The sequence below is a fragment of the Hippoglossus stenolepis genome, chromosome 6, assembly GCF_022539355.2.
Source record: "Hippoglossus stenolepis isolate QCI-W04-F060 chromosome 6, HSTE1.2, whole genome shotgun sequence".
NCBI classification, from domain to species: domain Eukaryota; kingdom Metazoa; phylum Chordata; class Actinopteri; order Pleuronectiformes; family Pleuronectidae; genus Hippoglossus; species Hippoglossus stenolepis.
Window position 1 is genome coordinate 7,138,281 of NC_061488.1, and position 12,175 is coordinate 7,150,455.

At 43.8% G+C, this 12,175-nt stretch overlaps 1 protein-coding gene across 2 annotated transcripts in view; it reads right to left on the minus strand.

The window, feature by feature from the left end:
* Positions 1 to 12,175, minus strand: part of LOC118110500 (adenylate cyclase type 6) — a 38,995-nt gene that overhangs the window by 21,223 nt on the left and 5,597 nt on the right. The window lies entirely within an intron of this gene.

Consider the following 12,175-nt stretch of genomic DNA (forward strand, 5'->3'; position numbering starts at 1 on the left):
AAGTGTTCTAATAGCCCTGATGATTTATTACCTCCGACAGAGTTTTTCTTCTTTCTGCGTTTGTCTGATACTAAGCAGGATTACACAAAACCTACAGGATGGATAACCACGAGACTTGATGGAGGGCTGCAGGATGGGTCAGGGAAGATACCATTAAGTTTTGGTGTGGATCCAGGAGTTCTCTTTCACCTTCTTCAACATTGTGAGATGGGGTGTTTTTCATCATTTTCCTTGATTGCACCACAAACAAACAGACATAGGTGAAAACAATACCTCCATGACGGTATTAAGTGTTTTGGTTCACTCTCGCTGTTCTTAGCATCAGTTTTGCTACCAACAGGCAACTGTCTTCACCACAGGAGTTGGTAAGGAGCAGAAACGGAGCTAAAATCCGACTTGTGTTTGCCAAGTGGACAGAGACATGACTCAAAACGGATGATGGTTAAGCTCTGTTAGCCAAATGTGTAAATAAGCAGTTGTTTGGCAACTGATTTGCCATATGAAGTGAATTTGTGTGTGTGTGTGTGTGTGTGTGTGTGTGTGTGTGTGTGTGTGTGTGTGTGTGTGTGTGTGTGTGTGTGTGTGTGTGTGTGTGTGTGTGTGTGTGTGTGTGTGTGTGTGTGTGTGTGTGTGTGTGGTGTCCACAGTCTGAAGGATGTGACTAATTATCAGCACTCAAAGCCAATTCCATTTCAAACAACGCAATCCTAATCAAACTGGCTGAGGTTTCTGCAGAGAGCTACATGCCAGTGTCTCTTTTCTTTTTCTCACTTTGTTCACACGACACAGCGGTAGGTGACCTGTCCCGTCCGTTAATCCCCCCCGTCCCGCTCTCCATCCAACTTAACTTAATATGTTCGGCCCACCCAACAATGAAACACTGATCACAAGAGGGTGAGTGTGCAACACGCACCGCTTCATTCATTCAGACCCCGTGTGAAATCACTTCAGTTGCATCTTTTTGCAAGAAAGGCTTTGTCTTCCTTGCCCAGTCGGTACATTTAGAAGTCATTGCTGCAAAAACAAGATTATCTGTAATGAACATGCAGGTGTTATGTTCACTTCCTTGACTTAATATCCCTTTTAGAGAGTTGACTTTGAAGGCATCAGTCATTATGCATGGGAGATGGAGATGTGATGAGGACTTTATATTTATATTGTAACACCATCTCTCTCTCTCGCTGCGTGTGCTTCGTTCTCAGTCTTGTGAAAGGTTCTGCTTAGTGTTGGCCCGAGACTCACACCCACAGAGACTGTGAATTATCAGAGACGGCAGCGCAGCTTTCACTTAGCAACTATCACCCACATTCCACAGCCTCGCTCCAAAGACCTGCAGCCCCCCCACCCAGGTTCAAGGAGGGTGCAGCGGGGGGGAACCTGTCGAGGAGGGTCAGGGGTTAGGGTCTCATGTCTTTGTCTTACAAGCTCATTAAACCAACATACCACAGTAGGAATATGTATTATACATATTGTTTTTATGGCTTGTTTGCAACCTATGATCACAGCTGCAAACTAGAGGAGCGCTCATACGTCCACAGAGGCTAACGCCCCATCTCACCATTTAAAGAAAATGGGGGGAAAAAACTCCTGGATCCGCCCGTTTATCTGGATCCACTTCAACATTTAATGGGAAGTTGAAGTCCATAGTGTTTGTGTAATTCTCATGACAAAACAAACAAATGCAAAATGATGACATAAGGTAGGTTAGCAAAATCCCTGTTTAATGCTCACTCTGAGTAATTGATGATATTTCTGATATAACAAATTAAAGTAGTCGATGATCTGTTAAATCTTGGCCTCTCAAGTACTAATCAATTACTAATGTACAGCACAAAAAGGTTCAAATCCTGGTTGGAGCAGGGTGTAGGAGTGGGTGTAGTTTGCATGTTCTCCCCGTGTGTGTGGGGGGTTTTCTCTCCACTCCGGCTTCCTTCCACAGTCTAAATACATGAAGATTGGGGTTAAATAGATTGGAGACTTGATGGTAAATGAGAATGTGATTGATTGTTTGTCTCTATATATTGGTGATTTGTCCTGGGTGGACCCCACCGCTGGCTCCACCTCCCCCATCCCCCTCAAAAGGATGGATGGTGTAGATGATTGATGGATGGTTGGATGGATGGATCATTAGTCAGACATGCTAACGACTGTAGACAGTTCAACAGATACTCAGTGTTTTCTATTCCTTACACTTTGGCTCTTCTGTTTCAAACGATACCACCTTTTTTACTCTATTAAGGCTGAATATCACTCATGCTAAAGTCCCATGTACATCCTGTTATGTGGAGAAATCCAAAGCTTTGCAGGCCATCAGTATTATACTTTATAATCTATAACTGCAACAATTTGTCAATTAACCAATAACCTGATTGACAGAGAAAAATTATCTGCAAGTGCTGATTTATTTTGAGTCATTTATATCAAGCTAAATATGTGGAAGTTTTCTAATTTCAGCTTCTCACATGTGAATAAAGTCTAGTTCCTGTAGGTCTTTATGATCTTTATGACATATCTGCTGCACAAAAAGAAAACAAATGGTTAAAATACAGAAGGAAGTATTTAAAGACCAATAACAGCCTTGAAACCCAAGTATAAACAGGAATATGCCATCTAATAAAAAGGATGTCTTTAGCAAAGACTTAAAAGAGGACGGCGTCTAAGACAACCTCAGTCGTGTGTGATGCTTTACATGATATGTTTTGTACAGTTTATCTGACACCTCAACATCTGTAAAGAACATTTTTCACAATTTCCTGATATATTATTGACCAAATAACTGATCAATTATTCAAAAGTTTAATTGATAATACAAATAATTATTAGTTGAAAGACGACTGATTGACTATTGATTGTGGGAGGGGTTTAACAAAATGTCACTTGACTGACTGATCCTTTCTGCGCTGCTTAATTTCAAACAGCCCGGAGCTGCTGCAGACGACAGAGGTCACTTCACGCTGACTTGGAATAAATCATTAAGCTGGACAGAACTGACCAGTAAAACAAAGATGCGGATTTTATAAGACATTTTCTCCAGAGGGAGCAAGGACTGATGGGATATTGTTGTTGAAATGGGGCCAACGAGAGTGCCAGTCTGCCTTTGAGGAACATCTGGAACTCCTTAGAACATCTGTGTTGGATCAGGCTCTGTAAAAACACACTGTCGCACCAAAAACACAATGACAGTGCTTTACTTGTGACAAAACATAAGAGTCTCTCCCGTAGGTTCCCCCTTATCTGTCCCTGAGAGCGCTGCTTATTTATTTCCATATTCTTTTATTTATTTTCTCCCTCCTCCTCGCGCTCACTGTCACTTTTAGCCTTTGTTACAGACTCTGTGAATGTGTGCGCGGTGCCAGGCAGCTGCTGGGTTTGTGTACTCAGCCTGAGCCTCGTGTCTACACACAGCTCGCACTGCCCTTATCTGAAATGACCAGAACCACATCAACAGATAAAGAGTCAAGTCCCGCCTGCTCACTCTGCTCCCTCACTGGGTCGGTCTACACTACACACTGTCTGGAGGTGAGACGCACAACAAGCAGGCATTTGTGTATCACCCCGGAAAAACGTTACATAAAAACTCATTATCTACTCACCACTATGCCGATTGGGGGGGGGGGGTGAAGTGTTTGAGTCCACAACACACTTCTGGAGTCTCAGGGGTAAACAGTGTTAGGGCGGAATCCAAAACAGTTGAAGTAACTGGAGACCAAAGCTTCAGACGTAATAAAACAACATAACATGCCTCCATACTGCTGGTGAGGTGTCATCCAAGTGTCCACAAGCCCCGACATTCATATTCCACTCGAAACTGCGTCATTTACACCGTGTTTTAACCCTAAAAGTCCACCAGAAGTGGCTAAGCTAGCAGACATCAGCAAAGAGATCAGCTGACTTTTAGGTTTAAAACTTGACCTAAATACCCTCGTTTTGAGTCGAATATGAATGTCGGGGCTTGTGGACACTTGGATGACACCACACGAGCAGTATGGAGGCATGTTGTTTTGTTTCTGTTGTTTTATTACGTCTGAAGCTTTGGTCACCAGTTACTTCAATTGTATTGGATTCTGCTCTAGCGAAGTTTACCTCTGAGACTCCAGAAGTGTTTTGTGGACTCAAACACTTCACCCACCCCCATCGACATAGTGGTGAGTAGATGATGAGTGAATTTTCATTTCTGGGTGAACTATTGTTGTGCATTGAGCCAATAAATGGATCGGGTTCTAATTTCTATTATATTTTTCTATCTTTCAAAGTGGTTTCCAATGAAGAGAAGAACAAGCCTCCTGCAGGTCTATAAAGACGCATGATTTATACATCATTTACTCTTAGTGAACAATAAAACAATAAAACATCCAGACTTTTTTGTAACCCATTAATTCAGTCATATAAAAGATGCAGTTTACTCTAGACTCCATTAGCAGCTCTGGTCCTGGAATCTCTGGAGGAAGTGGTGTGTTCTGTGTGTATCTAAGTAAAATATATGACGCTTAACTAACATGTGATGCACAAGATAGATCACAAATAGATCAGGAAATGTGTAGCGGACATGTCCTGTTATTTTACAACAGGATATGGTGCAAATGTTGTTTTTAGCTAAAACCTGCTGACCCTCTTTATTCTCATCTAAAAACATTGTCTAACCGGCAAACAGTGATTTATTGTGCGACGTTTCGGTACTAGACAGTTTGTGTACGTATGCATAGGCCACTCCCTATTCAAGATGAATTCTCATTATCAAAAAATGTTTGTCTGATGAAGGTCTTGTACCGAAACATCGCAGCATAATAAATCACCAGTTAGACAGTGTGCGGGAGCTCTTTCACAAGTTTTCATCTGCTCGTCCCTCTCCTACGCACCTGTTCCGTGAAATGGAGGTGCGAAGCATTTTTTTGTTTTCGAGTCATCTAAAAACATAAAAAGCAACTGAAGACACATGGATTCCTATTGATAATTTGACTTTTTTGTGTTTTCTCCGACATCTTTGAATGTTAACGAAGCCGTGCGCTGAAACACAAAACCATACGTGTTCCATGAATAATGTAAAGCTAGGTGGCGAGCGGTTACTTGTAACGTAAAGCCAGTTATCCTGATCATACTCCTCAGTCATGTTTCTGTAAACATGGAGCGGGGACATGCTGGGGGGGGCCCCAACACAGGCAAACTACACACCACACACACACACACACACTTCTGTTGGCAACCAGGCGGGTGTGACTTCTGTGGAGAGAGTGTGACTATTAAAGCGTTCTGGCTTTGGAGTTTGTATTTGTAGTTAAAGAACAACACAACCTGCATAAAAGAGGAGTTTGAGGAAATTTAAATTATTTTCACAATATTATCAAGTTCTTTTAAAGAGCATGGGACCCCTGGGGGGGCTGCAGGACTTCACATGCTGCGGACACACAACAGGTTCAGGGGAAACTGCTGCGATCAAACAAGAGGAACCGCGTCAACATAACAAGAACGTAAGAGGAGTTGTACTTAGCGATGAACCCAATTATCTGTGCTGGAAAACAGAAGCACACAAGCTCTATTATTCAACCAGGCCAAGTTTCTTGAGTGTTTCTTTGAGGCCTAAAAACACATCCTGCGTTTCCACAGCACGGGGACGACAAACATGCACAGTCATCGTGAGCTGACCAGAGATAAGCTTCCCTGTACCAGACAACTGGCAAACAACATCCTGTGCATCCCTCCCTCTCATCTCCCCCGCCACCTCCACTCGTATGACCTCTCCTCTGTCATCGCCATGTTTAATTATGGACTGTCTCATTTCAACAGCGGAGAGGAGGAGGAGGGGGGGGCGACAAAGCACGAATCCATCGCGGCAGCCAAACAGCGGCGTGTCCACGTCTCTCAGACCCCTCTGACGCTCCAGCTCTCAGATTCTCAGATGGAGAGGGAATACGGCAGAAATCAATTTTGACCTGGTTTTTTTTTTTTCTTCTTTTTCTTGAATCACTTGAAGCAGCCGTTACCAAACTGCACAGCGTCAGGCTGAACTGGGTCTCAGCTCCTTGAGTTGTAGTTGTTTCCATGACAACCGCTGGGGCCAACTGAACACAGGCGCTGAGTGAAGACACATCGCAATGCTGTTTATTCCCCATCATTCAGAAGTGACGCTAAACTGATAACCTTTTCCCGCGCTCTTATTCGTCGACGTATTGATGTGTTATCGGTAGGTGTGTGTGTGTGTGTGTGTGTGTGTGTGTGTGTGTGTGTGTGTGTGTGTGTGTGTGTGTGTGTGTGTGTGTGTGTGTGTGTGTGTGTGTGTGTGTGTGTGTGTGTGTGTGTGTGTGTGTGTGTGTGTGTGTGTGTGTGTGTGTGTGTGTATTCATGTGTCTGTATCCATTTAATCCTCATAGACGTACACTATATTCTATATTCCACATTATATACCACCGTATATTGCTGCACTGTAATCTATAAACTATAGAGTGTATGCTGAACTACAACCGGGAGATAAAAAATGTATTATCTAATTTTCAATAAATGTATCTGTTCTGTATTTGTGTCAACACTCGGAACAGATAACCTGATTAATGGATGGCTATCGAGAAGAGGAATTTAACAAATGAGATGAAAAGTGTTTCAGAAACAACTCATCAACCCGATGACCAATTCATACGGAACATTAACCTCCACCAGGAGCTCAGAAATTCAGCTTTGCCTCCTGAGGACTGGGCTTTTCTGCAGGTGGAGTCCACATATATAAAACAGAATTACGGACACTAAAGAAAACTGTGGAAACAAGACATTACCGATCATCACACATTCATACTCTCACATTCACTGCAACCTCAGGAGCCTTTGAGTAAGAGTGTAGTGTGTGTGTGTCTGTGTGTGTGTGTGTGTGTGTGTACGTGTATGTGTGTGTGATCCCATCAGTCAGCACCCATCCCGGTCAGGAGCAAAGTGTACATGTGACAGGTATCCTCGTTAAAATGCTGCTGCGGCGTTAAACACACAAATTATTTATCAAGGAGGCTGTGGAGGGACTGTGTGGGGAGAATATCGGATTTTCGCCTCGCCGCCTCCTCCTCCTTCGCGTGTACAGGGTGTCTTATTCTATAGCTGCAGCCTCGCACATGGTGATGATCACCAGCTGACACTTCCTCCTCCGCTGGGATCCAAGTTTCCCATCTCAAAGCATCGAGCACACACAAGGTTATTCCAGCACCTTGAGCTGCTGTGAAACTGTGAACATCTGATACGATGTGAGATCTGCTCTTATCAAAATCAGGAAAATCTGACGCGAGACGATTGTAGACCTGCGTATGTAAGTGCATGAGCAGCACATTGTTATTTAAACTAATTTCCCCTATCTTATCTAATGAGTACAAACCACTTAAAACACTTAGTGGGAGCTGGACAATGAGACCAGTGGAACCCAGAGCCCACATCAGGGCCGGGTTTGCCCTCTGTTCTGTTCAATGGGCTTTTAGGGTCCCAGTGTCTCTGCTGTGATCAAAGATCAGAGAAAAATGCATCAGACTAAGACATTGTTGTTGTTGTGTGTGTGTGTGTGTGTGTTTGTGTGAGAGAAAATGCATGGCCCATGTGCATGCAGAGAAAAGGGGGAGGGGGGTGTAGATCAACCTGCCTGTTGCTCTGACGCAGGCTCTGATAAGACTGTTCCATGTGACGCCACAGTTAGCAGAAACACACAGGGCCGGTTATTTTTAGGACCCAGTCTTTGACTTCTCACGGCCCTTGTGTCAACAACATCCACACAACAATGCGAGTCGCTGTCGGGGGCCAAACAGCGAAATAATGCCTGCGTGAGGAATGTGCAGTTTTTTGGTGACAGAAAGAATCCAGAAATTTCACAGATTAACCATCTCAGGTAAAATAAAAATATGCACCGTGTACAGAATGCGCTTGGTGCGAATCGTATCCTCGCCGGACACATGTACAGAACAAGTTAGTATTCGCCATTTTCACAGATATGACCGGAGAAAATCCAGGGAATCGGCTATGAAGTTTATCCGTAGTCGGCCTTTCTCTGCACGAACGCGTTCACAACAGCAACAAAACCTCTGCATTATTCAGGCAGGAGGTGGAGCAGCCTCATCTTCGTCGATGTCTTCTACTTCTCCTGTAGAAACCACAAGTCCGTATGATATCAGGAGAAGTACTACACAACCCACAATCCTCAGGTGTAGCAGCGACAGCTTTTCTGATTGGTGAAGCTTGCTGTTGACATGGAAATGTTTACCACGGCCGCAAAAATCACATCGGCTACGATATATAGCAACACTATATCAACAAGGTTAAACTCAAACATAAGTATTTATTTATTAGAAAGGAATCATTCACAATGGTTTATGGGATGTGTAGTTCCTTCACTGTTAATATAAAACAAAATCTTGTACCTTTGCCTTTTTTTTTACGTTTTCCAATAATAGTTTTGCTCAGAGTCAAATGTTTTATGGTCAGGCTTCCTCTCGCAGCTGGTTGGCCGGGTTCAAGGCTTCAAACTATTTTTATTTTGAAGGATTTTCTGAAATGAAGAAAAGTAATTTACTGCTGGAACCAGAGCCGTTCTAAAAATGGGCGGTTTCCGCTACGCTCTGTAAGAAGCAGGACGATGATCTGTGGTGTTATTATCCAAGAAAAACAAACATTCAACTGAGACTGTTAGAGAAGGCGTCAACCATAACAAAGCATGAGATGGTGTGTGTGTGTGTGTGTGTGTGTGTGTGTGTGTGTGTGTGTGTGTGTGTGTGTGTGTGTGTGTGTGTGTGTGTGTGTGTGTGTGTGTGTGTGTGTGTGTGTGTGTGTGTGTGTGTGTTGATGGGTGTGTGTTGATGGGTGACTGGGTGGAACACACATATGTTCTGTACCGCTGTGGCTAATTGATTTCAGCTGAGGAGTCTAAGGATCAGAGAAATGGCGACACAGACAACGAGGAGCGCGCTGCACGTGTAACCGGACACCAGGAATTTAAAAAACCACTGTTCCTGTTCAAACTATAACACAACTGCTGCTTGTTTATGAAAGCAGCCCTGCATATTATAAGAAGGCGGTTCAAACCCTACATAGATGGAAAGTAGTGGATAATGTGGGTTATGGGGATTCTGCTGGGAGACTCGATTCTGCTGTACGCAGCTGTAAAAACACGCATACAGACCCACGCCAAGAGCAATACAGCTCAAGAAACAACCAGATGGGCCGCATGTGTTTTGAGACGTTTGAAGGCATCGAGGGTCATAAATTTCAAGAGCCGAACATGAGAATACTTTTCATATAGCGAACGGACAGCATCAAGATGTCGGTTAGGGGCCTCAGCTGCAACTACACAACACATTTTGTTAGATTCCCTGAATAAAACGCACAACGCTGGACGGATAAACTCACTTTAAATGAGCTAAGGTCAACACTGTTTTTACCGATGTTTTGTTTTTATCTTATATTTACAAAATGCAAAATCTGGAGAACCTCACGTGACGGGACCTGAACGGTTGTAGCTGTGACAGGTGACTGCACATAGAGAGACACTGATTGATAAAACTGGTTTGTGAGAGTATAAATGATTGTTTATGCTGCTCGGCTGCTCGTGAGCTGGTCCCGGTGCTGCTGACTCACTTGTGGCAACACTGACATTGACCTCCGACCCTTTTGCCCTGAGTGTGTGAGGCACCGTCCATGTGTTTACTGTGTGGCCCTCATATGTAAGTCATTAATCCTCCAACTGTAAATGAACTATCGGATCAAAGTTCAAATGAGAATACAAAGGTTTTTGGGAAAATCTAAATCCCAAACGTTACAAAGGTTATGTTTTCATCTGGATTGGTTTGTTTATGTTTTGTCAGCAGGATTATGCAAAAAACTACTGGACCGATATCCATGAAACCTGGTGGACGGATACAACGTGGGTCAAAGAAGAACCCTTTTGTGTGTAATTTCATGCAGTAATATGCAAACTATAAGGAGACTGTTGGGCCTTTGCCGAGGTATGAGAATCTACTGAGTGCCATTCTAGTTCTGATAATGGAATAATCATCATCTTCTTTTTTTAACAATTGCTGATCCTCGCTTCTCAAATGAAAGGGTTTGATGCTTTTTTTGTAAACCGACTCTGGGTTTTGGACGGTTGGTTGGACAAAACAAGAAATTTGAGACATTGGGAAAAATAGGATGGTGGAGGTTTTTTTTGAGTGGTAGACGATGTGGTGGCTTCGGGGTTTAGTTTCTGCATAGATCTGAAAATGAGGGCAGCGCAGCTTCTCAGATTCCCACTCACGAGTGGTCGCTGGTGGCTGGGGACCGCCCACCTTTGATTAGAGGGTGTTAGGAGTCATGTTCAACCCATAAACGTAGATTTTCTTTGATATTAAAACCAACATTAAGGTATTTCATCGACTAAGTCATATAATTTAGTTTACAGCTAAAAAAACACTTTTAATTTAAAGAATAATCAAGAAAATAACAATCTGTTGTCGCCTAAAATGCAAAAAATAATTTATGCTACATGAGGAGAGATTTAAAAACAACCCCCCCCCCCCTTCGTGATAGAGAAGAGAAATCCAGAATCTGGTCCCAGTCCCAGTCAACAATAACTTCTCGACTGCACAGATTCCTTCACTGTTCCCTGTTTAAACCTGCACAGGCCGCGATGAAAAGATAAAAAACAGAAAAGAGGATGTGCATTCACACCGTCGCTCACACACAACTCTCTCATTATGCACACCCATCAACAGAAACCCAGTGAGGTTAATGAGTTACTGCAGAAAGAGGAAACACTCGTACACAAGCGTGAAGCAGTGATTGATGACGCTGTATTACTGTGTCACATTGCACACAGACGACCTCGGGAATAAACAGCATTGCTGAGCTGCAGCTATCTCATGACATTCATTCACTTAATGACGGCAAACAATGTTTGGTGCCGGTGATGGATTGTGCTCGGCTGTATCACGCATCATGTTACTGAGTTCCCACGAATCGCCAACCTGCTCCTGTACTTCACTGACTCATTTATAATACACAAGGAATTCAGCGAACGTGTGAGAGGACATGTTGCCGAATGCTTACTGCAGCGGCAGAGACGTTACAGCGACTATCAGCGCTTCATCGCTAAGTCCTATATCCCGTTATTGTTTTCATGTAATGGTCTTCCCATTATAACTTTTCCCCCGGGTGATGGACATTTGGGAAACAGCTCCGGCCAAACGGAGCAGCCACCGTACTGTGGCCTGACCCCCCCGTCACCCCGCCCTTGGAGAAATATACAAAGCGTCTCTTGTGTGTGTCGCACAGAGACCTGAGTGACACCGCTTTATATCATCATATTCTCCCACTGTCTCACAACAAGCACACACAGACACACACACACACGCACACACACACAGAGCCGTCCAGCCGGGGCGCTTCATTCAGCCCACTGACCTTCAGCAAGCCCCTTGGTCCTTGGCGTGACACACAAACAACACACTGTACAGAGGGACCCGTGAGCTTCGCAGTAAATATAAATACACAGATACAACATGGTGACATACACATCAGAGAGCAGTGAGACAGTGTGTGCACTGCATCAGCTGTGCAGCCTGTTCACACGGTATCAGCCCATCATACGTGTCATATCGAACTTTTAAACGCAGCCACACATGATGGCACGTAAAATGTCAACTTGTGTCAAACTGGAGTGGCACAGAGCGCATATAACTCCGCCAAGGCCCAACACTCCTTTTTAATTTAATGAATCTGCACCAAATTTCACAAACACTCATGGACATCAGTCCCCTAAATGTGCCTGATTATTTTCATCAAGATCTGTGAATTATTCTCTGGGATCCGCACTAAACTCAATGGGTTCCTCCCTGACACAAACCACATTCTTCCAAAACGTTTCACGGAAGTCCGCTGGGTAGTTTTTGTGTAATCTCTTAAACTGCTTTCGGACATGCACCAGACTCCGGAGTATCATAAGTGAACGTAAATGTCCGAGTGAGACTCTCCGTAGTTTCTACAGAGTTTATCCGCCTGACCGTAGAAATCCAGGAGACGTCGATGTGACAACACAGCAACAGATGCAAAAATGAAGTGTTGATAAGAGCCGACAACTGTGCCGGGGTGATGTAAACATGATCACATGATCTCCGCAGCGGAGTTAATAAGTCACTTCCTGCCTCTGCCTGCTGCACGCGGCTGCTCCACCTCTCGCCTGAATAAT